At 50.8% G+C, this 25,111-nt stretch overlaps 1 protein-coding gene and 1 long non-coding RNA gene across 6 annotated transcripts in view; one reads left to right on the plus strand and one right to left on the minus strand.

Moving 5' to 3' along the window:
- Window positions 1–25,111, plus strand: part of SNED1 (sushi, nidogen and EGF like domains 1) — a 3,096,442-nt gene that overhangs the window by 1,010,520 nt on the left and 2,060,811 nt on the right. The window lies entirely within an intron of this gene.
- LOC146785412 (uncharacterized) overlaps window positions 7,434–25,111 on the minus strand; it is a 36,800-nt gene continuing 19,122 nt past the window's right edge. Inside the window, exons 2-3 of the long non-coding RNA XR_014970644.1 lie at window positions 20,534–20,609; window positions 7,434–8,365 (exon numbers count right to left, since the gene is read on the minus strand). This is a non-coding gene — a long non-coding RNA (uncharacterized LOC146785412). The remainder of the gene's footprint in view (window positions 8,366–20,533; window positions 20,610–25,111) is intronic.

Genomic DNA, 25,111 nt, shown 5'->3' on the forward strand with positions numbered 1-25,111 from the left:
AAGCCATCTGTGATGCCCAGCAGCGAGTGTCGGGGGTCGTGTGGCACCTCCCACCCCAGGACCTCCGTAAGCTCGGTTTCAATGCCTCTCCAGAACCCCTCCAGGGCAGGGCAGGACCACACCATATGCAGGAAGTCCGCCGGCTCGAAACCACATCGGGGGCAAGCCGCGTCCCCGGAGAGGCCCGCACGGTGAAGGCGAGCCGGTGTGAGGTATGCTGCATGTAGATAATAAATTTGGATGAGTCGCAGCTTAGCGGAGGCCGTCACCAAGCGGGGGGCCATAAGGGCGTCCCGCCAGTCGGCCTCATCCAGGGGACCCACCCACCCCTCCCAGCGCTCCTTAAGACCCGCAAGGGATGTAGGGGTGCAATTGACGAGGGAGCGGTAAATCCTGGAAATGCCCCCCCCTCCCCAGGTTGCCCAGCAGGACCTGAGCCTCCGGGGGACTGTGGTCTGGCAGCCGGACGTCCAGTGGGGTGTAGGTGCGTATGGCGTGGCGCAGCTGGAGGTATCTATAAAATTGAGAGGAGTGAAGGGAAAAACGCGCCTGCAGCTCTAAAAAGGAACACATCCGCCCTCCCCGCCAGACGTCTCCCAGTTGGGAAATGCCCGGACAGGAATACAGCCCTGGCAATGTCCGGGCAAGAAGCAGGGATGGGGGCGCCGTACAGGCGATCTTGGATATCGGCGAAACCCAAGCCGTCAAGTTCCACCCTGTAGGCCGGGTCAGACCAACCCCCTCCAAACCAGTCGTGAATGACCAGGAGGCGGGTGGCCATGTAGTAGAGGTAAAGATCAGACATGCCCAGGCCCCCGTCAAAGGTGGGTATGCGGCACGTCGACAGAGCCAGCCGCCGCCTCCCCTCGCCCCAGAGAAATCTCGTCGCCATCCCGTCCAGTTCGCGGAACCACGGTCGCGGAAAGGAGAGGGGGGCGTTTTGCAATACGTACAGAAACCGGGGAAGGATCATCATTTTGTAGAGGGCGACCCTCCCTAGCGGGTTAAGGGGCAGCTGTTGCCATCGCGCCAGGTCGACCTTGGCTCTCTTGACCAGGGGGGCGACGTTGAGCGCCCAGCTCAGCTCCGGGAGGAGGGAGACCCAGATGCCCAGGTACTGAAATGATAAGCGGCGCAGAGGGATGGTCTCCTGCCAGTCAAAGCAGTCCCTGGAGGGGTGCAACGGAACCAGGATCGACTTCCGCGGGTTGAGGGAGAGACCCGAAGCCCGGCCGAAACGGCTCAGAATGGATAGTGCACGCGGTCCGGAGCGCGCTGGGTCCCCAAGGTACAGTAGGACATCATCCGCATAGAGGGCGATTTTGTCGGCTTCCAGGCCAGGCCATTCCCACCCCCGAAGGAGGGGGTCAGATCTAATCAGGGCGGCCAGAGGTTCCATCGCCAGAGCGAAGAGAAGGGGCGACAGTGGGCAACCCTGCCTCGTCCCCCGGCCGATCCGAAAGGGCCTTGACAACGCACCATTAACCAATACTCTGGCACGGGGCCGGGCATAGAGGACTCGCACCATCCCCATGAACCGAGGACCAAAGCCCATGCGGGACAGGACGTCGAAGGGGTAGGTCCACCCCACCGAATCGAAAGCCTTTTCGAAGTCGACGAGGAGTAGAGCGAGGTATGGGGTCAGACGATGGCGGTGGGCCAAGGCCACGTGGAGACGGCGCAGACAGTGGCGCGTGCCCCGAGCGGGCATGAAGCCACATTGATCCGGGTGGACCAAGGTAGACAACAGGGGCCTAAGCCGCTGGGCCAAGACCGCCGCATAGAGCTTCACATCGGTGTTGATGAGCGAAATCGGGCGGTAGGCAGCTCTATCGGTGGACGGCGGCGTGGATTTGGGCAAAACCACAATCGTGGCCAGGTCAGACTCCGGGGGGAAGGAACCCCTCTCGAGCGCCTCCGCATAGTGAGCTCTCAGCCGCGGGACCAGGGTGTCCCTATAGGCCGCAAAGAATTCCTGAGGAAAGCCGTCCGGGCCTGGTGTCTTCCCCGCTGACATACGCCCGATTGCCTCCCCGATTTCTTCGACGGAGATGGGGGCCTCCAGGCTCTCCATTTCGTCCGGCCGAAGCCGGGCCAGGCAGGCGGTCCCGGGCGCGAGCAGGGCATCCAGAGAAAGGTCCGGCGCACGCGCTCGGTAGAGCTGAGAATAGAACTGGGCAAATGCCGCTGCCATCGCCACGGAGGAGGACTGGAGCACCCCCGACGAGTCGGAAATCGCCGGAATGATGCGCGACGCCCTGGGGTAAGTGGCCAGGCGGTGCAACAGTGCGCCGTTCTTGTCCCCCCAGCCATACACCCTCGCTACCGAGGACTGCCAAAGAAGCTTGGCCGCCTCGAGGGACCGCTGACAAATCTCCTGACGAAGGAGCCGCAACTGACGGTCCACCGCCGGGTCGTCGCGTTCGGAGAGCGACTGCTCCAGCCGCAGCGCCCGGGCTTCGCAAGCAGTGAGCTGCCGCAGCTGTGTTTGGCGGTGCCGCACCACATGTGCCTTGGCTGCCCCCCTGATGGTTGCCTTGCAAGCCTCCCAGAGGGTGCCCGCCGACGAAACGGAGCCCTCATTAGCACCGTAATAGTGAGTAAGCTCAGTGCCAACCGCCTCACGCAATGTCTTATCCTGGAGGAACCAGGCGCTGAACCTCCACACCGGCCTAGCTGCGTGAGGCGGGGGGCCCAGACTCAGGAGGACTGGTGAGTGATCCGAAATGCCCCTGGGAAGGATGCGGGCATCCTGAACGCTTCCGCACTCGGTGGGAGGGACAAAAATCACATCAATACGGGCGTGAGAGTGGTGAGCGGCTGAAGTGTGGGTGTATTGACGATCGTGAGGATGCCAGAGCCTCCAGGCGTCGCAGAGGCCCTGGGCCTCCGCCCATCCCGCCAGCTGTCTCGCCCGCGCGGCGCGGGAATCCGAAATCGGTCCAGACGAATCCAGCTGTGGGGCCAGGACCGCGTTAAAGTCGCCCCCGAGGACGGTAGCGCCCACGGGGAGAGAGTCCAACAACGAGGCAGCGTGGGATAAAGCCTGCGACAATCCCGAGGGGGGCACATAGAGCGAAAGGAAGCTGACCGGGCGACCCTCCAGAGTACCACAAATAGCAATCCCGATTCCATGGGGCGCACGGGCCACCCTCTGAAGGACGAAGGGGAAGGAACGACGCAGCAGGATCGCCACCCCGCGGGAACCACGGGAAAACCCCGAGTGCCACACCCGGTCGTACCCGTAACGCGCCAAGAAAGGGCATTTTTCCCCAAGGAGATGGGTCTCCTGAAGGAGGAGGACGTCGGCCCCAACGCGCTGAGCATACTTAAGGACCGCCGTGCGCTTAAGCCTATCCAGCAGGCCGTTCACATTCCAGGACAGGATACGCAGCTGCGCCCTGGGGGCTACGTCAGCCATAGATACAACGGGCGCCATGTGACGCCGCAGGGTCGGAGCCACCCCAGGGGAGCCAGGAGGACATCATGCCGCACCGGCGCGCAGGGACCAGGACCCATGGGGAAAGCAGGGGACAGGCAATAGGGGGCCAGGGGTGCCAGGCTGGGAGCGGGTGTCAGCAGACCGTGTGTGTGAGCCAGCGCAGAGCGCTGCAGTGACGCCCGCGGGAGGAAGCCAAGGGGCGCCAAGACGGGAGCGGGCAGCAGCAGGTCGTGTGTGTGAGCAAGCGCGGAGCTTTGCGGTAACGTTCGCAGGAAGCAGCGATGCGGCGCACCCAGGAAAAACCAGACACAAACGAAGAGGACCCCCCTCCCTAGGAGGAACATCCAACAAAACATCCAACAAAACCCACCCCCCAACCCCCAACCCCCCACCCTACACTTCGAGAACTGAAGCATCTGTCGCCCTAACTTCAACAACTATTACAAAAGCCCCAAGCGAAACGCTCGGGTGTCAAAAGCGTGGTGGACCCCTCCAGAAGTACGGATGCAAGTGTTCCGGCCTAGACTACTACCCATGAGCGGAGATCCGCTGAGTCCAGGACCGTGGCGGAGGCCTCAGCCGCGGGGCCGGGCCGCCAGAGCTGCTGCCAAGACAGAAGACCACCCAGAGTCAAATGGCCGGGCTGCGGGAGAGATCAGAAAGGTCCACAGGCGCGATGAGGGGGGTCAGGGACGGGTCCGGCGGGCGCGGCGACTGGCTCCGGAGGCCCCCAGCCGCCTGAGAGGATGTCCCGGATGAGGCAGACGAGTCCCTCGGCCTCCTGCCCGACATGCTCGTGGAGCGAGGCCCAGCTGCCAACCCCCCTCGGGGCCGCCGGGACTGTGTGCGTCTCCTGCGGCGTGGGCGAGGAGGTCTGGTGGTATCCAGGTCCGAAGGCCTCCGAGCCGGGGACGCCCGCCCAGATTGGCGCAGGGGTCGCTCCTCAGTGAGCCAAGTCCAGGCCGCCCGGGGAGTGTCGAAAAACAGGGTCTTATCCTGAAAGACCACGCGGAGGCGGGCCGGGAATTGAAGTTGGTATCGAAGACCCAAGGAGCGCATCTTATGTTTCACCTCCAGGTATGAGCTGCGTTGCTCTTGAACCTCCCGGGTGTAGTCGGGGAAAACCATGATGGTGTGGTTATTGAAGGACAGGGGAGACTGCACTCGCGCCTCCTTCAGAATAGCGTCTCTGTCTCTGAAATTGAGGATCCGCAGGATGAAGGGGCGCGGTGGGGCCCCCACCGGAGGTTTGGCGGCTAACGACCAGTGCGCTCGTTCCACTACGAACCAGGTGGACAAGCTGGCCGCCGGCATCCAGGACTTGAACCACTTCTCTAGAAAGTCGTCGGTGCGGCCAGATTCGACCCCCTCCGTAAAGCCCACCAGGCGGAGGTTGTTGCGGCGGGCCCGGTTTTTGGCATCTTCCGCCCGCCGGTGCAGCTCCTTGGAATGGGTCGTGAGCTCCCGGACCTGATCTTGGAGCTGCCGGATGTCGTCCTCCGCGGTCGAAATTCGGGACTCCGTCTCGGTGATGCGGGCCGTGGCATTGCGGAGATCTTGTCGTAGGAGCGCCACGTCCACCTTCACCTCCCCGACCATCCCCTCCAAGGACGTGCGGGAGGCGGTGATGGCCTGCAGAATGGCGGCAAGGTCCGTGCCGGGAGTCGGCGCCGCCTCCCCCCCAACACCCGGGGGCTCGGAGGTCGTGAAGCGATCAATCTTGGTCTGGTGGGGCGCGGCCGCCGACTTGGCACCCCTTTCCTTGCCCATGGCTGCCCTCGGGGCACGTGCGCCGGTGCCCAGGCGCTGTGTGGCTCGCCGTCCCAGTGTCCCAACAGCCAGCTGGTGCGGATTCGAGGGGCAGGAGCGGTGCCCTCCTCCCGCTGCGACGGGCCAAGAGACCACCGGGGGTGCCGCAGCCCCGCGTGAAGGTGACCAGGCGTGGGCGAGACCCACCGGTATCTCAGGCACAGGGCCCGTGTCCAATTAAGCCCCCACAGCGGCCTCCCGGGCACACACCGGCGGCGCTCCCCGCCGCGATCTGCAACTGAACCCCCCCCAGGGAGGGGGGAGGAAACAGGGGGGCCCTTCTCTGCCCAGGCGGCAACGGGGGAGGGGAGCACACGGACCCTCGTGTGGCGATGGGCCCCCGCCGCCAACCGCCAACGCCAGTACCTGTTGTGGGCGCTACACGTTGTCTGCGCCAGTTCTCGGCCACCACAGGGAAGGAATCCAGGCCCGGCCCCACGGGGCCGCTCACTCAGGTGCGCGCCTCTCTCCTCGGATCGGCGTTGTCTCGGGATCTCTGCAGGGCTCAGGAGTTCCGTGGGCACAGCATGCACCCCTCCAAACCGGGATCAGGGATCAGCAGCTCCGGACAGGACCGGGACCCTCCTCCGCGGGTCCCGCGCTGGAAGGCCAGTCGCCGCCGGCCACACGGCCCGTGCCCCCCTCGGGCGCCACGGTCTCGCGTAGCTCCCGGCGCCGGCCTCAGATCCAGCCAGCCGCGGCCCTCGCGGCCGCGAAGCGAAAGTCGGCAAAACTCGGGCCGGGGAGCATGTAGACGGCCAAGAATGCCACCGATGATAGAGCCCCGGTCCCGCAGCAGATAGGGACCTCCGAGGCGCTGCTAGGTCAGCGGAACACGGAGAAAGGCCGGATGCGAGGGGTCGAGCATCGGGAGCCTCACCTCAGTGCGGCCATCTTGCAGTGCGCCACCTAGCGCTCCCCCCTTATGATGAAATGTTGAGGATTGTGTGAGTGCACCATATCAGATTTTGGTCTATATAAATACTGTATTATTTTATTTTATGTATATGACTATGGTGGAGATTGTTTTGATGAAATGTAAATCATTTTAATGTTCTATATTTCTGTAAAATAATTTCTTAGAAATAAACTTCATGTTTAGTTTGAATTTGAAAAATACTAAATTTCCTCTAGCTACATAGCGCCTTGAGACCCTTACGTTTGAGTAGTTGTGCTTTATAAACCCTGATTGATTGATACACCATCCATTGCTACTGCACATTAAAGAGACACACTCTTCCCAGCTACAAATAGACCGTGAAAAGTTTACTTTCCACAGGTGCATTTATTTTTGCTTCCCCTGCATTGCTCATGTGTAAAGTGCACTCCTGCTAAATAAACCAGGGCTATGAGGTGCTGTATGGTGAGTGTAATTAAGGAGGTGTGGTTAGGGTGGTGGTGATCCTTAAGGTTGTGGCAGTTAATGTACGGTGGTGGTTTTGGTGGTGATTAGGATAGGGTGGTGCTGGTTAGCGTGTTGGATTGGTGGGGGTGGTTAGGGTAGTGGTCGTTAGTGTGATGGAGGTTGCTATTTTATGTAATTGTAGAGGGCTGGCTAATCATCCATGAGGGTATCCAGGTGCTGAGTCGGGCAGGCCTAAGGGGGAAGGAGTAGGTCATGCCAGTTTTGTCTGTAAGAGCCATATCTTGAGGTTCTTTCGGATGTCCATTAGGGTGGGGAGGTTCCGAGGTGTTTCGGGATGTCATCCCAGGTCATGGGTGCGAGGTATGAGATGGAGTGTCCTCCGCTTCTGGTCTTGTTAGGGTATTGTGGTGGTTAGGTTGGTGGTGGTTGTAGATGTGGTGATTAGGGTGATAGTGGTTAGGGTGATCCAGCGAAAGGCCTGGGATGAACACTTCACAGTCAAGAAAAATTTCAATGGGCACATACACATATAACTTTCCTGGCTTGTTTCACTGGGGGTCAAGTTTTATAATTCCACTTCGGCTCTGATTAGTTAATTCACTGTAACTTCAATTCAGTTAAAGAAGTTATTTCAATACCTAACTTATCTTCACAGATCATCACTCTTTCCTCTGGTTGATGGACCATTAGTAGAGTAGTTGATGGTGATATTAACAATTAACTAACTAATTTTACAAATCTTATGTGAAATAACCACAGACTCTAGGTAAGATTCAATTAATTTTTATCTAATCTCAGTCATAAATGAACGCTCATTAGTACAAATTCACAGTGCAAACGCCATCACTTTCATGGGAGAGAAAATTCATTTAGCAAATACATTCAAAATTCACAGACTCATTCAACAAATCAATGCATTAAGAGTGGATAGATGTAGAGACAAAGGCCTAATAATCATACATTTGCAAAAGATATGCACATTTAAAACAGAATAATAGTTACCCAATGGTGATAACGGAAAACCAGCCCTCTGGGCAAAGGGCTGGTGGAGATCCCCTGATTAAGAATCAGGAGACAAAGACTATAGGACAGGATCAGGACAGGGCAATACTTACTAAACTTCTCTACAAACCCGACGTACCAGGGCGCATCCCTCTCTTACACTCTCTCCCTCCTCGATATTCTTCCGGAATCTTCAATCTTATCTGGTTGTCTTTCAGGTGTGAATCTTCCCAGTCTGCTCTATCCTTTCCTCAGCAGCAGCAACTTTTGCCTCTCTCGAATCTTTCTCTCTCAGCATCGATGTCAATCTTGAATAACGCGTTCGCATGGCAAAAACTAAATTTTAAGTCAATCTAGTTAGTCTTCTTTTCTGCATGTTCCACCCTAAAAGTTGCAAATCTTGATGAGATACGGACTTTGATTGGGCAGGGGAGTTGCTGTCACCTCATGCTGACATATTTCCTTTTTAATAATCCTCTTTTATTTAACAAACCCTTCCCATTTAGCTCATTCATAACGTAATTCTACTTCATTCCTATATATCTAATGTTGCAAATCAAATAACATTTTTCAATGTAGTTCCACAGTCGAGAATAATTTTCCCACTACTCTTGTCCTTGAATCTTGGCAGCCGTTCAACCACATGGTCATTGGGTCACATCATGACTTCACTGCGCATGTGTAGCTTGCCTCCATATCGCTGCCATCTTTCTTTCATTATGAGTAGCAGTAGGCCCAAACGTACACTAGTAATAAAGGGATCATAAACATATGTTAATTTCCTCAAATACATGATTTTCACTCTTCACCACCCACTTCTACTCTATCCCATGTTATTATCTCTTTTATTAGCAGCAATAGCTCTTTTTAAATTCAGGCAAGCATATGTCAGGCATGTGGTGCCTCAAGACTTCATGTTAATAGTTCTTGCGCATGCATGAGAATTTTCCCTCTCAAAACGGGTTAGTCACGTTACTATCTATGCAATCCTAGCTCGCACATGCGCGAAAGCGTTTTCCATTTTACAGCGGGTTTTAGTCACGTTGCATTTTATTCTTTGTTACTTAAGCATGCGTAAAGCTCTCTTTCCATATGTAAATGTGCGCAGATTAATTTAGTTTTCTTTACTATTTCTAACAATTAGTACTATTAATTAGGGATTGCTCCGAGCAAGTTTTGTTTTCTTGAATCCTTGCTCCATCAATCCCCCCTCTGATGGCATTTTAGAGCCATCATAAAATACCCATCATTACCAAGTGCCAACTTTATTATTATATAGTTTTGGTATCTATGTTGTTCTCTATACATTCTTAATTTTTCTCGTTCTTTCAAATTATCATATAGATTTTCTTTCATTTCTACTAACTCAATTTCTTCTTTTTTTCTCTTTCTTCCCATCCTTTTATTCTTTGATTCAATCATCGATCTTGTTCTCAATTTTCCCTTGAAACACTTATAGATCATTATTATCATCAAAATTACTAATGCTATGGAGATTACAGGTATTAGTATTTTCCCTAATATACTATTCCCGAAAGTGGAAAACCAACTACCTATAGTGGAAATTCCACTGAGTCTTTTCCAAACATCGTCAGCCTGCAGTTGGGACAAATCTTTATGAATCTTCGTAATATTCTGGATATATCCCTCAATACCTTTACTTTTATCTGGGATATATGTGCAGCAATGTTGAACTTTCAACATGCATCAGATTCCACCCTCTTTTGCCAATTCAATATCAATGCCAAGTCTATTTTGCAAAACCATAGATCTGATTGCAACCATTTTGGTATTGATCATTAAGAACTCTCCAACAGTATCTGTTGATAAACGATCAACAACTGTGGACAATTGACGTATTTTATGTGAGTTCAATACAACTCCAACTGATGGTATCACTGCACCAAATATATCACCTACTATTTCTGAAAAACTTGCTCTTCAACTTCTTTTTAGTCCTTTACTTATTACATCCATTTCATTGTTCTTAGTTATGTGATACACCTTTGGAAATACCATGCCGAAACAACAACTACCATATTATCATGCAGGCAAGCTGTAATAGGCATTTTTACCACACACATAATAAATTCCTGCGAAAAAAGGATCAGTTCCACCTTTTAGTCCCCATCCCCCCATTATTAGGAAAGTATGTTCACATTCACTAGTACCAATGAAAATACTATTATACGCTGTTTTTAATCTACGCAGACAGAATTTCCCCAATTTTGACAAATCTAGGGACATTGCAGCATGAGTTTCGCCTTTCTTATAGTCCCCCTCCTGAGTAGCCCATGGCGGTACATGTGACTTATGCTCAACAGCTTTCTTTTGGATATCCTGTCTTCTTTCGTCTTCTATATTTAAAAAATCTTTCTCTTCATCCCGCGAATGACATGTTAGGTTAGTTCTATGAGCATATGTTATATATAATGGGGTTAGTTGCTAGGAAAAATTGACCCGTAAATTCTGCATCTTTACTACTAAGCACTGGATTCATGTTTCTTCGCATAGGGATTTCTGAAAAGACCAAATCCATATTTGAGTAACAATATTGCAAGTTGTCTGTAATATAGAACAAACTAGACACAACACTACAAGATACACCATAGGTTAATGGAAGATGGTGATATGTCACCCCTCCTTAGACAGAAGTAGGTAGTTTCATGCAAACATAACAGTCACTCACATCCATCGTATCAACATATTGATAAAGAAGTTTAGCAAATACATTTAATGACGAATCACTATTTGATTTGTCATGTTGATACATGCTTTTATCCATTTGTTCTAACTCTGTAGTAGTAGTTTTCTAAGTAACTGCATTCATTCTTTCACTAGTATTTGTGTTATTTCGATTGTGAGTTACCATTAGAAAAGTTACTATGACAGTTAACAATAACCATATCAATGTTAGTGTTGTAATACTACACAAACAACATTTAACACATCATTTTCGGATGTTCAGTCACCTTTATTTCTGCCATTTTTTTTTTTTATCAATCTGTTTATTCAACATATAAGGAAACTGGTCATGTTATACAGGTCCGATTGGTTACCTCACAGGGTATACTGGCATCAGTGTAAACATACGTCGGTACATAATGTTCAAAATAGCAGGCGATGTTACTTAACATACAATCTGGTTCACAGTGAACAGTGGTCTTCTGGGGAAGAAACAACTGGAGGTTCGCAAATTCCCCCCCGGTAAACATTCCACTTTGTCCAAATCAATAACCATTTTTGGGGCTTCCCCGTGCAACATATACAGTTTTTTCCCGAACCATGCACCAGTCCATATCATCTTTCCATTTCTTTAAGGTGGGAGGTGTAGCGGCCCCCCACAGCTGCGCTATGTTGCGCTTGGCCACTGTCTGCCCCAGTGCGACCCACAACCTCCCATGTATAGGCAAATCTGTGGGCTCCCACACATTCAAAAGGCATCTCTTTGCTTCAGGTAACAAGGGCACCCCCCACACCACACTCATTACTTTCAACAGAAACTATGAATGACTGGGCACTCCCAGAGCACATGTAGGAATGCGCCCTGCATTCCACAGCCCCTTCTGCAAAGCCCATCTGTACTACTCCCCATGTGAACCAGTTGGGTCCCTGATATGTAGACTCTGTGCAAAATCTTCAGCTGTATTAATTTCAACTTTGCAGAAATAGCCACCTCTCTGGGGGAAGCGAGTGCCTCCTGCCATTCCTCGTCATCCACCTCCAAACCGTCTCTTACCCACTTCTCCCTGAGTGCCGCGAGGGGATCCGGTGTGTGGTGGATTATCTTTTTGTACGTGAGAGATATACATTTTTCGGGCAGGTGCCCGTCTAACAACCTATCTTCGAGTGGGGATGCCTCAGGGAGCGTCGTACCGGCGCATATGGAGGTCTGTAGGACATGCCTGATTTGCATATAACGAAAGTGTTCTGACGCCTCCATTTCATACGTCTGTTGCAGTGTGTCAAATGGCACCACACCCTCCCTCCCCCACAGGTCCCTGATGTGTGAGATGCCGATCAGGTCCCATTTTGCAAACCCTTTCGTACGTCCCAGTGTTCCTAGCCACTCCGTATCCCACAGCGGGGTTGCTAGTGTAAGTTTATTGGCCCATCCCAGGGCTTTAGTTGCCACATGCCAGACCTGTACCGCGTGTTTAGTGGGCCCTGTGAGTGGGAACTTGTTTGGTCTAGAATACAAGGATCTCGTGAAGTCGCCCCCCGGAAGCAACCACCTATCCATTCCGTATGCCGGGTCGTCTCCATTGCTATACTGGCAATGATTTATTGCTGCCAGGTGTGCTGCCCAATAATACTTCCTAATGTCAGGGAGGGCTATACCTCCGTCGTACCAGCCGAGTGTGAGCTTACCTAGCGCAATTCTGGGTCTACCGTCCCACAACAAGTCTCTCTGTAAGGACTCAACCTCCCTAAAAAACGTTGGCGGCACCGCATCTGGGCAGTTCTGAAGAGCATACAAGAATCTAGGCAGAGCCATCATTTTGAAGAGTGCCGCTCTGCCGAGTAAGGATATGGGCAATTTCTTCCAGACCTCCACGTCTCTCCTGAGCCTTTGCAAAGGGGGAATCAGGTTTTGGTCATATCGCTTCCTAACGTCAGTGGTTATGAATATCCCCAAGTAGCGGAAACCATCTTCCGCAATCTGAATTGTGCAGTCTCTCGGGAGGGAGGGGGCCGCTCCGTGGAGCATGTAGATCACTGATTTGCTCCAGTTTATACGGAACCCTGAGTTTCTTCCGAAACTGGCGAAAATGTCTAGAATCACTCTGAGGGAACGGGCAGGTGAGGCCAGATAAAGCAGTATATCGTCTGCATATAACGATATCCTGTCTTCCCACCCCTCGGTCCACTTGAGGCCGCAGATGGTCACAGTTTTACGTATCCAGGCCGCGAGCGGCTCCAGCGACAGGGCGAATAGCTACGGGGACAAAGGGCAGCCCTGCCTCGTGCCTCTGCTGAGCGGAAAGACCTCAGAGGTCTTGTTGTTTACCGAAACGGTCGCAAGTGGTTCGGAGTACAATAGACGCACCCATCCCAGAAACTTGGGTCCGAACCCTAGTTTCTTGAGCACCGCAAAAAGGTATGCCCACTCGAGTGTGTCGAACGCCATGGCTGCATCCAAAGACACCGCCATAGCATCCTCCTGGATTCCAGGGCAGCGCCCCAGGACTCCATGAAGTAGCCTGAGGTTGAGTGCGGTGTTGCGATGAGGCATGAAACCCGATTGGTCCGGGTGCACTAGCTTGGTGATAACTGTACGTAGCCTGTTAGACAAGGCTTTAGCCAGTATTTTGGGCTCCGCGTTGAGGAGCGAAATGGGTCTGTACGAGGAGCACTCCGTTTTCGGCTTCCCTGGTTTGGGAATTGCCACAAGAGTGGCTATGCGCTGGTCCCGATGCAGGATCCCCTGTTGTTTACTATCGTTAAACATTGCCTTCAGGTATGGCGCTATCCTATCCGGTTTAAGCTTGTAGAGCTCGATAGGGAGGCCGTTGGGCCCCAATGCCTTACCCCCTTTGAGGTCCCCCATCGCTTTGGTGAGCTCTTCTGTAGTAAGATCGTCTTCCATTTGGTCTCGTTCCTGATCCGTCAGGGTGGGCAACTGAATGTCAGTCAGGAAGGCAGTAGAGTCGTCCTCCGTGAGGTCCGACTGCCTCCTATACACCTGTTCAAAGTGCAGGGCGAGTTCATTCACTATGTCGCCCGGCTCAGTCAGGAGCCTCCCCGAAGTGCTCATGAGTTCAGGCACCACCCGCTGTTCCCTTTCTTTCCTGTCCAGCCAAGCTATAAGTTTGCCCGCCTTGTCGCCTTGATCGTATATGCGCCCATCCCTATCGCGTGCAAGAGTTTTCGCCGCCTCTGTGGCGATGGCCTTATATTCTGTGGCCCTGATTTGCAATCGGTGTGAACTATCCTCATCCGGGTCCCGGCCTATTCTCTCCTCAAGTTGTTTAATCGCGTGCTCTATCTCAGTCAATTGTTTTACTTTTTCTTTACGTCTACCCGCTATGAGTGAGAGGGCCTGTCCCCTCAGGACTGTCTTGAACGCCTCCCACAGCGTGGCTGGTGAGTCCACCGTGCCTTCATTATCTTTGAAGTATTGGTCAATTGCTTTTACCAGCTGTGCTCTAATCTCCGGGCCTTTAAGGTACCATGGGTTTATCGGCACTGAGCCTCCGATTCTTTTATCCCCCATTGTGAAGTGGACCCATAGGGGTGAGTGATCCGAGATGCCCCGTGGCAGATGCGTAATGTCCGTCGTAGTCATGTCAAATTGTACCGTGGTGAGTACGTAGTCGAGTCGAGACAGTGTGCGATGCGCCCCGGATAAGAAGGTATATCCCCTGCCTGTGGGGTGGTATTTCCGCCAGACGTCCACAAAGCCAAATGCATCAATGAATTGGGGGAGCCACTGTTGCCCCACTCCAATCTCTCGCGGGGGGTGCCTATCCCATTCCCCTGAGACCACGGAGTTAAAGTCACCTCCAATCACAAGGTGACCCATGGGTAAACCCAATAGAAAGGCCCCCAGGTCCTTATAAGTTTGCGCTTGCAGACCCGGCGGGATATACACCGCAACTAATATGAGGATTCTGCCCTCCCATTGCCCTGCTGCTGCAACATAACGCCCCAACGGGTCCGTCCATGTGCGCTGTACCGCGAAGGGGAAGGAGTGGCGCACGAGGATCCCAGTCCCCCTGGATCCCGACGTGAACCCCGCATGTACTACCATTTTGTAGCCCCCTCTGCTGAGCGCCCTACAGTTGTTTCCCATTAAGTGTGCCTCCTGCAATAATGCAACATACGGGGAGTGTCTTCTAAGGTATTGCAGCACAATGCTTCTTTTTATTTTGTGCCCCAACCCGTTAACGTTCCAGCTTAAAAGTTTGAGACTTTTATCCCACTGCATGTGAGTCAGAGAAATCAAATTGTAAAGCACCCCTCAATAATCTCGTACGCTGACTGTATGTCTGATGCTGTATATTCTTTTGACCAACAAACCCCCATTGCCCCCCTTCTCCTCCCCGTTCCACACCCCAACATATACAAAAACCCAACAGTTTCAACCCCATCATCCCCACCCCCCTCCCTGCTACCCTGCCACGTAGGTTCCAAACTACCCACATCCCCAACTAGCAGAGTGCCTATCGCCCCAACGTGTGAACTACTGTGTCTTGGGAGAGCGGACCGCAGCCGATCCCGGTAGCTAAAGCCCTTTCCCCGTGGTGAACTGAGCTGTTGCCACGTGGGTGATCACGGGTTATTACTAAGCACCCCCAGAGCGGCCTGCACCGCAGTAGGCAGAGCGTCCCTGTCGTTACCATGTGTCTCTGGATCGGGCCAAGTGTCTGCCTTTTGGGGAACGTATCTTAACAGGAAAAGGTTGAATCGTGCTCCCCGGGAAGCAAGGACCCACCCACCAATGTCCCCTCGGAAGCATCCCCAACAATGTACATTACGGCTCTGCTAGGTTACGGGTCCGAGTTTTGGTTCAATGGCTCCCGAGCCGGGCTGCTGGACCGCGACCTCCATGTGCGTTCTGCATGTTGTCCCTGCGCACCGTCGGCTCCCCTTGAGGACGCCCCTCGACTTGCCGATGCTGTCTCTCTCCCGGCGTTGCTGGTGCGTTTACGGAGATCCGCCTTCCCGTCCAGCCAGTCCTGCACCTCCTGGGGGCTTGTGAAGAAGAGTGATTTTCCGTCCACAAGAATCTTCAGCTTCGCCGGGAAGAACATCATGTATTTGATCCCGCGTTGCCGCAGGGCGGCTTTCACCCCTTCAAAGGACCTCCGCTCTTGCTGTACCTTTAGCGTGAAGTCCAGGAAGTACCTAATAGTAGCGTTATCGCATTGAACGTCTCCCTTGACCCTTGCGGCCTGCAGGATAGCATCCCGGTCTCTATAGTTCAGAATCTTTGCAATGATCGTTCTGGGAGCCGCCCCTGGTTTCGGCCTCGGGAGCAACGCTCTGTGTGCCCGCTCCACCGTGAAGAGAGAAGAGAGTCTCTGTGGTTTTAGGTGATTTAAGATGAGGTCCTCCAGGAAGAGGTCCACGCTCGGCCCCTCCAGTCCCTCCGGGACCCCCACCACTCTAATGTTGCTGCGTCGGGCCCTCCCTTCTTGGTCCTCGAGCTTCGCCGCCATTTGGCGGTGTTGGTGGGTCAAAACGTTTATTCTCTCTTCCAGTCGTTTGGTAGATGTCTGAAGTTCCGTGACATTGGATTCTGTTTCTTTGACTCGATCAGTGGTTTTCTGCATATCAGCCCTCATGAGGTTCATTTCAATCGACATCTTATCCATTTTTGTTTCGAGGGTAGTCCCCAAATTCGTAATGGCCGCCATGATGGACTGTAATGACGGTTCCGATTCCTCTTGACGGCGACCGTGTCCCTCTTCGGACGTCTGGGAGGCCTTCGGGAGCGCGTATTTGTCCAGTTTGTTGGACTGCACTGTGGCGCTGTGTTTAGGCCTCATATTTGGAGGAGGCCGAGATGGCCGGCCTCTGTGAGTGTCACTCCAACGGCTGCGTACGAGCCCTCCGGCGCGGTTCACCCCACATCTGCCAGCTAGCCCATCACCACTTCCGCACGCCGCCGCCGGCGTTCGGTAGTCCTGCCGTTCAGCGCAGCGTTCCACCACACATCCGCCACCCGGACCCGGCTTCAGTCGGAGGCGTCTGGCCCAGGGGTGGACCCCCACTTGGTCCTCTTTTGCCGGGCCGTTCACGGATTCGCCTCGTTGACGAGTATCTGCCGCCTAGAGGGCCGCACAGGCCGCCGGGGGCGCTCCAACGCCTTCGCAGGCCACCCTCCAAGCGACTGGCACCCGGGTGCGCCCCGTGCAGTCTAGGCTTTTGATCCGTCGCTAATACGCATAATACGCGGTCCTTCTGATGCAGGCCACGGTGTTCCCAACTCAGCACATGCAGGGCCCACCCATGCTGTTGTGAAGCACAGTGAACCAGCGCCTACCTGGGGCAACACCACGGGGTCCCAAAGTTCTGTTCCGCTGCCTACTTCCTGTAGTATGCTGGAGATCTGGCCCGCTGGTTGGTATGGGGCTCGCCCGGCACTTATTTGCCCCTTTCACCTCCGTTCTCCCAGCTGCCAGGATTGATTCCCCATTAGCGGATCTCAGTGGTCGGGGGCGGTACCGGGCGTCATAGCTGCCTGCACTGGGGTCAAATATGTCGCCGTCGTTTTGGCGGAACTGCCCGTCTGTTCCTTTGCACGCTACGCCGGGCAGCCGCCGCGTGGTGCACCGCGACTCTCGGTATCTTCCCCCAGAGGACCCGGGGGGCCTCCGGGTGTCTGATGAAGGGCCGCCGTGCGCCTCCCCGATCTGCGCCGCCGGATCTCTGGCAGACACTCACGCGAGCTCCGCCCCTCCTCAAGCTCCAAAATGGCGGCAGGTCTCGGCCAGCAACTCCGGACCTCGTGGCTCCTCCGATCTTAGTGGGTTGTATAATTGCGACCTCTGCGCTCTGCCCTGCTCACCGTCTCCTCCGGTGACTGAGCGGTGCGTCGATTCCACGGCCCCAGCCCCCTTCGGACGGGACCCTCTGCCCGGCGACTGCAGTTCGCACCCCGCCAAGTCCGCCGATTCTCCGGTGGACGACACTTTCTCGGGCCGCCTGGTGCAGGGGTGTTTCAAATGTCGATAGCTGCCCCCAGCACCCCTTATGGCCGGATTTTAGGCAGATTTAAACGGGTTATGGGCTCCCGCTCCGGCGGAGCTCCGAAGTTAGGCGTCCACGCTCCATTTCTGCCATTTTTTATATATATAAAAAAAATCTTTTAAATATCTAATATTTTCTCCCAAATTTTTGTTATTATTTAATAACATTTTTGTGTGACCCAACACTTCAAAAGCTTTCCATCTCTATGGCCCCCTTTTTCTTTGTTTCTTTTCTTCTTTTTGTTTGATAATTTCCACCCTTTGCACAAAAATCTTCGATGATAACGTACGTCCATTCAGGAGCCCTATATTTTCTGCTTGGAACTTTCAATCTTTTTGATCTCCTTAATGATTTTCTTTTCGATTGTTCTTGTTCAACTTGACTTGATACTTAATTTACTTGTTCTAATTCTTTCCCTGTTTTCCTTCTCAGAAAGTATCTCAGTCTTCTAACTCCACTCGGCCAGTGATGACCCTTTCTAACCCTTTTTGTTTGTACTGCTTTTTCACCTTCTTCACCTATTTCAAGTGTCCTTTTATTTTCTCTTTCTTTTGGTTGGACTTGTTCTGAATTCTTTGCTTCTTTACCTTTTGTGGTTTGTGTTTGTTCTGGACCCTCTGGTCTTTCTCTTTCATCTTCTGACTGAGCTTGGTCTGGGTTTTCTGTAATAAGTTCTTCTGTTGACTGAATCCGTTCAGTACCTGTCAGTCTTCCCTTCTCTTCTTTTTGTTGAGCTCGATGTGGTTTTTCAGTTTCACTTTGTTCTGGTCTTTCAGCCTCTTGCTCTTCCCCAATCTCTACAGCAGTCTCCTGAGACCCAGAAACAGGTGCCCACCCTACTTAACTTGTAATTGCTTGCTCATCATCGATGCGTTCTTCAGAGCCTGTTTCTCTGATGTCTTCGACTTCACAACTTTCAGCTTCTGGTTCTTTTCTTTATTCTACCAGTTGCTGCTCTTGTCGTTCAGGTGGACTTGGGACTCTTTGGCTGTGACTGGCATGGATCCAATTTGGCAAGCCAGCACATTTCACTGCTGTTGTCGTGACCAATATAATTTGATGAGGTCCTTTCTACCTGGGTTTCAAACACAATTTCCTTGTGTGCTTCTTTATCACGACCCAGTCTCCTGGGCACAAATCATGAGCTTGATTCGGCTGTGCTGTAGTTGCACCTTCTCCAACCTGGTGAGACACAGAACGTACCAGATCAGCTAGTCCTTTACAGTAGTCCAACACTAGATTATCAGTTATATTCATTAGTTTGTTTCCAGGTACAAATGCTTGTCTCATTCCTCTTCCCATGAGGATCTCATGTGGACTTCATCCTTCATCCTCCACAGGCTTCTGGTCGATAGGCACAATGTAGTTTCTGCTCAATTTTGAAAGCTGTACAAATTAATTTGATTACCTCATTATTAAAATGAGGTCCTCTATCTGATTCCAAGGTGACTGGAAATCCAAATCTGGGAATGAGCTCTCTCAACAGTAGTTTGGCAACTATGAGACTGTCATTCCTCATCGTGGGATAGGCTTCTACCCATTGAGAAAACAGACACACAATGACAAGGACGTACTTCAAACAGTTGCACGGGGGTACATCAATGAAGTCAAGTTGCAATCTTGTAAATGGTCCCTCTGCTTTTCCAATTTATCCCCAACTAACATCTGTTTTTCTACCTGGGTTTTGCTGTTGGCAGGTCAAACCTCTCTGGCAGAGACTCTCTGCAATTACCCTAAACTTGGCATTATACCATGTCTGTCTGAAATGTCTAATAATGGCATCCCTCCCAATGTGTGCAGTTCCATGATATACCCGAGTCATTTGTGATAATAAACTATCTGGCATTATTGGCCTACTATCTGGACACACCCACACTTCATTGTCCACTCTCCTTGTACAACCTGATTTGATCCAGAGTTCCTTCTCTTTTGCATCTGCCTCCTCCTGTAACTGTGTAACTTCGTACCATGCTTCAAAAGCAGATAAAAACATTATTTGGCAATTGGTAACTTCTTTTTCCAACCCTCTGTTCAAAGACATTGTATTTCGACCACAACATTGTGCAACTTGGTCAGGGTACCGATTACCCTGTGTCACATAATCATTTCCTGACTTATGTGCTGCACATTTGGCCACTGCAAATTCTTTTGGCAATTGTAATGCTTCCAATAGTTCCTTAACATTTTTGTCATTTATAATAGGAGAACCTGAAGAAGTCAGAAATCCCCTTTGCAGCCATAATTGGCCAAAGTCATGCCAACCCCAAAACCATATTGACTGTCCGTAAATATGGTTATTCTCAATTTCTTCCCAATTTTACATGCTTTTGTTAAAGCAACCAATTCGGCTATTTGTGCAGACTTGACTTCTCTTAGACAGGAAACTTCTAGTATACCTGATACAATACAGACAGCATAAGCAGAACTCAATTCTCCGTTTTCCCTTCTCAAGCATGACCCATCAACAAACATTACAAAGTCTGACGCTTCCAAAGGAACTTCAATTATGTCAGGTCTAGGCTTTGTACACATTTCTGTCACATCCAAATAGTCAGGGTCAACTGCCACTTTAACTTCTTCACAATATGAATCAGGCAACACGGCTGCTGGATTCATCATGGTGCATCTTGTCACAATTACATTCTCAGCACCCAATATTATTCTTTCATACTTAGTCAACCGACTAGGGGTCTGCTCCAGCGTAAAGGACACATTTATATTATCTCCCTATGTCACAGACTCGTCATCACAACAACTTATCCATACACTCATTCATTGGTGGGGCCCATAACACCAACACGCACTCGTCTCATCCGAATCCTGGACACAGGAGAAAAAGAACGCTGGACATGTGGGTACCTTATTACCTATCCGGATTAAATTCATTTACAATATATACATTATATACATCTGCACCTATAGAATCCTGACCTTAACATCAAGGCACTCCACCACTTGGTCGACGGACCAATTAGTTGGACTGGTTGATGGTGAATTAGAACCAGCTAACACACAATTACGGCTTAGGAAACATTTGAATAATTTCTGTACTCAATTAAAGAATCACAAACTTATTTCTTATTAATCCAAATTTGTTTAATAATAATTGGCTCTGCATTAACATTTAGGCACTACAGATCATAACATAAATCCAGTTAGGGAAGTCGAATCTTTGGAGAATAAGCATAAATTTAGAAAATGCATTTGATAGTTACCAAATATCCAAATTCTCTGCTACAATCTCCAGGATAAACTGTCCGACCCACAGCAATCATCAGATGAAATAACTTCCTGAAAATCAAAGAAACCCAAGGTAAACCATAGAAATCTTCATCAGCTCAACATAGACCCAACGCCATGGAAGATCAGCCCGATGAACCAACCCCCTTTGGCGGATGAGGGTATTTTATACCCTTCTCCTTCTTGCTTCAGATCAACATGCAACAATTTAGGGGTAGGGAAAATGTTCTGATTGGATGATCCGGGGTCAACTTGTAATTTCTCAAAGTTTCCCAGGACCAACTGGTTTTCCATGAGACTTGGCATAGCAAAGCGCAAAATGTATATTATCCGTTCGGTTCACAGGTGAAAGTTCCGAAAGTAACGTTTGAATATTAAGCAAGCATCCTTATACAGGTCCTCCATTGTCCCCTTGATGGTTCACACCACACAGTCCATGACTTGGCAACCCTCCATGCTCCTATCCTTGACAAGGAACACAATGTCCCTGAGGCTGGGGTCACTTGGAGATTTCCAGAGCCATCCGATTCTGCGCAGAAGTCATCGCGCTCTCATGACGGCGGCTTCCTAGGACCTCTGTTTTAAGGACTGCCGCCTAGTAGGCTTGAATGCCAACTTAAGCAAAAACAGACATAGCAGTAATTAAAATATAGAAATGAAGATTCTAATGTTCAAGAAGTTTCAAGACTTCGATCATCCCGTGCGGTAGCGTAGCGTCCGTTTCGAGATGATGGAAGTCTTGAAACTTCTTGGAAAAGAAACACGGAGGATGGCTGAGATTGACTGACCATCCACCATGGGAATGAAACAATCGTTTATATAACTAGGATTGCGACAGTGCATTTTTAACTTAAGATACAATTTCATTTTATGTAAATCTAGAAAAGGAGAAAAGTACTCTTAGAATCATAGCACAGACTGCAAGCAAATGTTCCTTTTGCCCTGAAGAAGTTCGAGAGGATGAAACGCGTTGGCTACAGACTTTTATCGTGTTGAAAAAATGAAGTTATGAATAAAGAACTTGATGGAAACAACACTTTTTGAATTGCCATTACTTTGAAGAACTGTGTCATATTTTCAGAATATTATTTAATATTAAGAGTGCTGGACCCATTGTATATTGCTTAAGATGGTACAGTTCATCTTACATTGCAAGTCCCTACCTAACAGATTCACTGGACTTGAGTCACATACTATAAACCGATGCATGTCTTTGAAATTACCAATGTTTACTTCTATTGGTTTTGTGACTGGGGTCCTTATTTGTTTATTTGAGACTCCTACAACTTGGATAGTTACTCCTGAGAGGGGTAGGTTTGGAATTTCTGCTGCTCTCACAGTAGAACGGTTAGCGACAGTATCCACTAGAAAAGTGATGTCATTTTCTTCAACCTTTCCATCAACAAATGGACCTGACTGATCTACCGCCAACGAGGCACTAAGCACGCACTCTTCCTCCCCCCTCAGGCACCGTCATTGGGACATCTCTGAATCACTCTCATTACTTTGCATCCAATATTGCTGAACCGTCTGTGTATTCTTACCACTTTCTCCACAAAATCTTGTGTTCACACTATATCTCTGCAGCTGAGCGCTCACATTGTTGGGCATAAGGGATTGTGGCACGTGCAACTGAGGAGTAACTACCTGTTGCTGCTGTTGTTGGTTCACAACCACCTAATTTTGCATCTGGGGATTTAAAATGTGATTTACGCCATTATTCTGTTGAATATTTCTACACTCATTCTTCCAATGTCCAAGCTTTCCGCACCCATGACAAGGATATTTCTTTTTTGCTTCTTCTCTACTCATTCGTCTTTTTCCTTTATTTCCTTTTGACACTTGACTATTTTGATTCTGCCCATTAATCTGGTTATCACTTTAAGAACCAGAAGTTGCCTCTTAGTGTTCTGACAACTTCACTTGTGCCCACATCATTTTCTCTTTTAACTTTTTGTGTTTTGCATCAATATCATCACTACAATACTTTGCATACTTCAAAATATCATCAATCGGCTTTCTTTGCCAGCAAAGCATATGCTGTTGAATCATCTGACTAATTTCTGATCTTAATCCATACACAAATCTATATACAAAATGTCCCATATCTTTATCACCAATGTTCTCGAATCCACTATACTGCTCAAATACCTGTAGCATCCTTTCGTAGTATGCATGCACTGACTCCTTGGGTTCTTGAGTTGTTCTGTCTATCTTAACCCAATCTGTTTTCTTAGGGGGAATTTTCCCTTTCAGAAAAGTAATCACTTGATGATATTTCTTCATTTCTTCCTCTCAAGGTGCACTTGTCTTTGCGTCTCCTCTAGAATACTCTTCAGTTGGCCAATCAACTGTAATATTTACAATCTGTCCACTTATCAGTTGGTACCACTTTATAAGACAGGCTGTCCACATCTTTTAACAACACCTTTGAGACCATTTCAAATCTCTCTACCTGCTTGTACAATTCAATTGGTTTCTCTCTCAATCTAGGGAAGTTATTTGTAAAGTACAAAATGTCCTTGTGTACTCCAAGGAACATGAACATATCCACCACCAGGAACTTCTCTCATCGGGCACATCCTTTCAACCCTTTCTGCTTCCCTTAACGGGTATGTAGATGCTTCTTTTGTAGCTGCTTCATCTCTCTTTTTTATCCATCTATGTTAGAAATGGGCTTGTTGGCAGGCTAGGGCATGGGCCAAAGCCAGGCAAAAACCACCACTCTAGTCAGGATAAGTTATTACACGTCTAAAATAACTCCTGCTCACCCCCTTGGTAGCTTGGCACGAGCAGCCCTGCTTATCTTAGAGGCAGTGTGTAAAGCATTTGTACATAACCAAAAGTAATACAGCGTACGCACTACAAAAGGACACCTCGCCAGATTAGAAGAATATCCAATATTTTTATATAAATAACACAAGACCCAAAACGATAAAAATCCACAATACTATACTTAAAAGTTGACAGTTCAAAAACACGCTGATTAAAAAGAGTTCCTTGGGTGGATAGCTCCGTCCGGGCTACCACGGCGTTGTGAACACACAAATCCAAAACAGTTTTGGCTGACTGCGGGGTCGCAGGCCAGCTACGGTGTCGGGAAGATCCGCAACCAGTACCTTTCAGAGATGCAGGGTGATGGGGCCCTTGAAGTCACCACCGTTGCAGGTCGAGCTCCTCTCTGATGGGATCCGGAGCGCTGGCGCCAACAGGCGTCAGGTGCTGCGGTGCACAGCGGTGCGGCGTGCGGTGCCCCCAGGTCGCGGTGCGAGCAGCGGCTCGGTGGCGGCGTCAGATGGCGTCGTCGGTGAGACCAGGGTCGCGTTGCGAGATGGAGGCGGTGCTCATCACGGTGCTAACAGGTCGCGGTGCAAGCAGCGGCGTCGTCGGTGCTAAAACGCTGTCATCGGCTGACGAACTGGAGTCGATGACACCGGCGTCGATGGGCCAAGGCTGCGGTGTGGGATGAGGGCGGTGCGTCATGTAACTTACGAGCAGTGCGCCCAAACCACGGTGCAAGCAGCAGTGTCAAGTTCAGGGGGAAGTGGCGGCCTCGGGAAGGCCCAGGGCATCCTCGTGAAGCAAGGCGGTGCGGAGTGTGGTGCCCACAGGTCGCGGTGCGAGCAGCGGCTCAGTGGCGGCATCAATAGGCATCATCGGTGAGACCAGGGTCGTGTTGCGGCGGTGCTCTCTGTGGTGCCAAAGCTTTGGCGTGAAGCGAGGCGGTGCGGAGTGCGGGGCCCACAACTCGCAGTGCAAGCAGCGGCTCGGTGGCGGCATCAACAGGCGGCATCGGTGAGACCAAGGTTGTGTTGCGGCGGTGCCCTCTGCGGTGCCTTCAGGGCAGTGGCGTCGTAGACGTCATCGGATTGAGGTTCTTCGGGTTGCAGCACAAAACACATATTCCCCAGTATTGCGGGTCGAAGAACTTGAAGTCCTTGCTGTTCCTGAGACTTCGTGAACAGGGGTCAAGCTCTACTTCGAACCCTTGGTGAGTCTCACCAAAGCGGTTGCAGAAAGTCCAGTCCAGGCCTTTCACTACCCAAGACAGAAGCAGCCACGGCAGGTCAGCCCAGCAAAGCACGCAGCAAAGCAGTCGCTCCTTCTAGCAGCTTCTCCGTCTCTTCTTCTTGGCAGTCTTCTTGATCCAGATGAGTTTTTCTAAAGTTCAGGGGTCTGGGCCCCAGTATTTGTACATAAAAATCCATTGATCTTCCAGGCAAAGGGTGTCTGTGTCCGGCCAGAACCAGTTGGGCCTTCTCTGGCGTGACTTCCTGGCAGGAGGTGGAGACAGCTTTGTCAGAGGCAGACCAGGTCCTTTGAGGTACGAGGAAATCTCCTCCCTCTTCCCTCCATCGAAACCCAGGTCTAATTAGCCCTTTCCTGACCTACCTAGTCTATTGGGAGCCACCCTGCTTCCTAGTCATCTGTCGTCCAAAACCCAGACAGGCAATCCACATTCCAGCAGAGGCACGCGGGATGACCGAGCAAAATAATACCCACTTTCTAGAAGTGGCCTTTATCAGCTCGGAATGAAAAGGGCACCCTCGCCA

This window comes from Triturus cristatus, chromosome 11, assembly GCF_964204655.1.
Source record: "Triturus cristatus chromosome 11, aTriCri1.1, whole genome shotgun sequence".
Classification (NCBI taxonomy): Eukaryota; Metazoa; Chordata; class Amphibia; order Caudata; family Salamandridae; genus Triturus; species Triturus cristatus.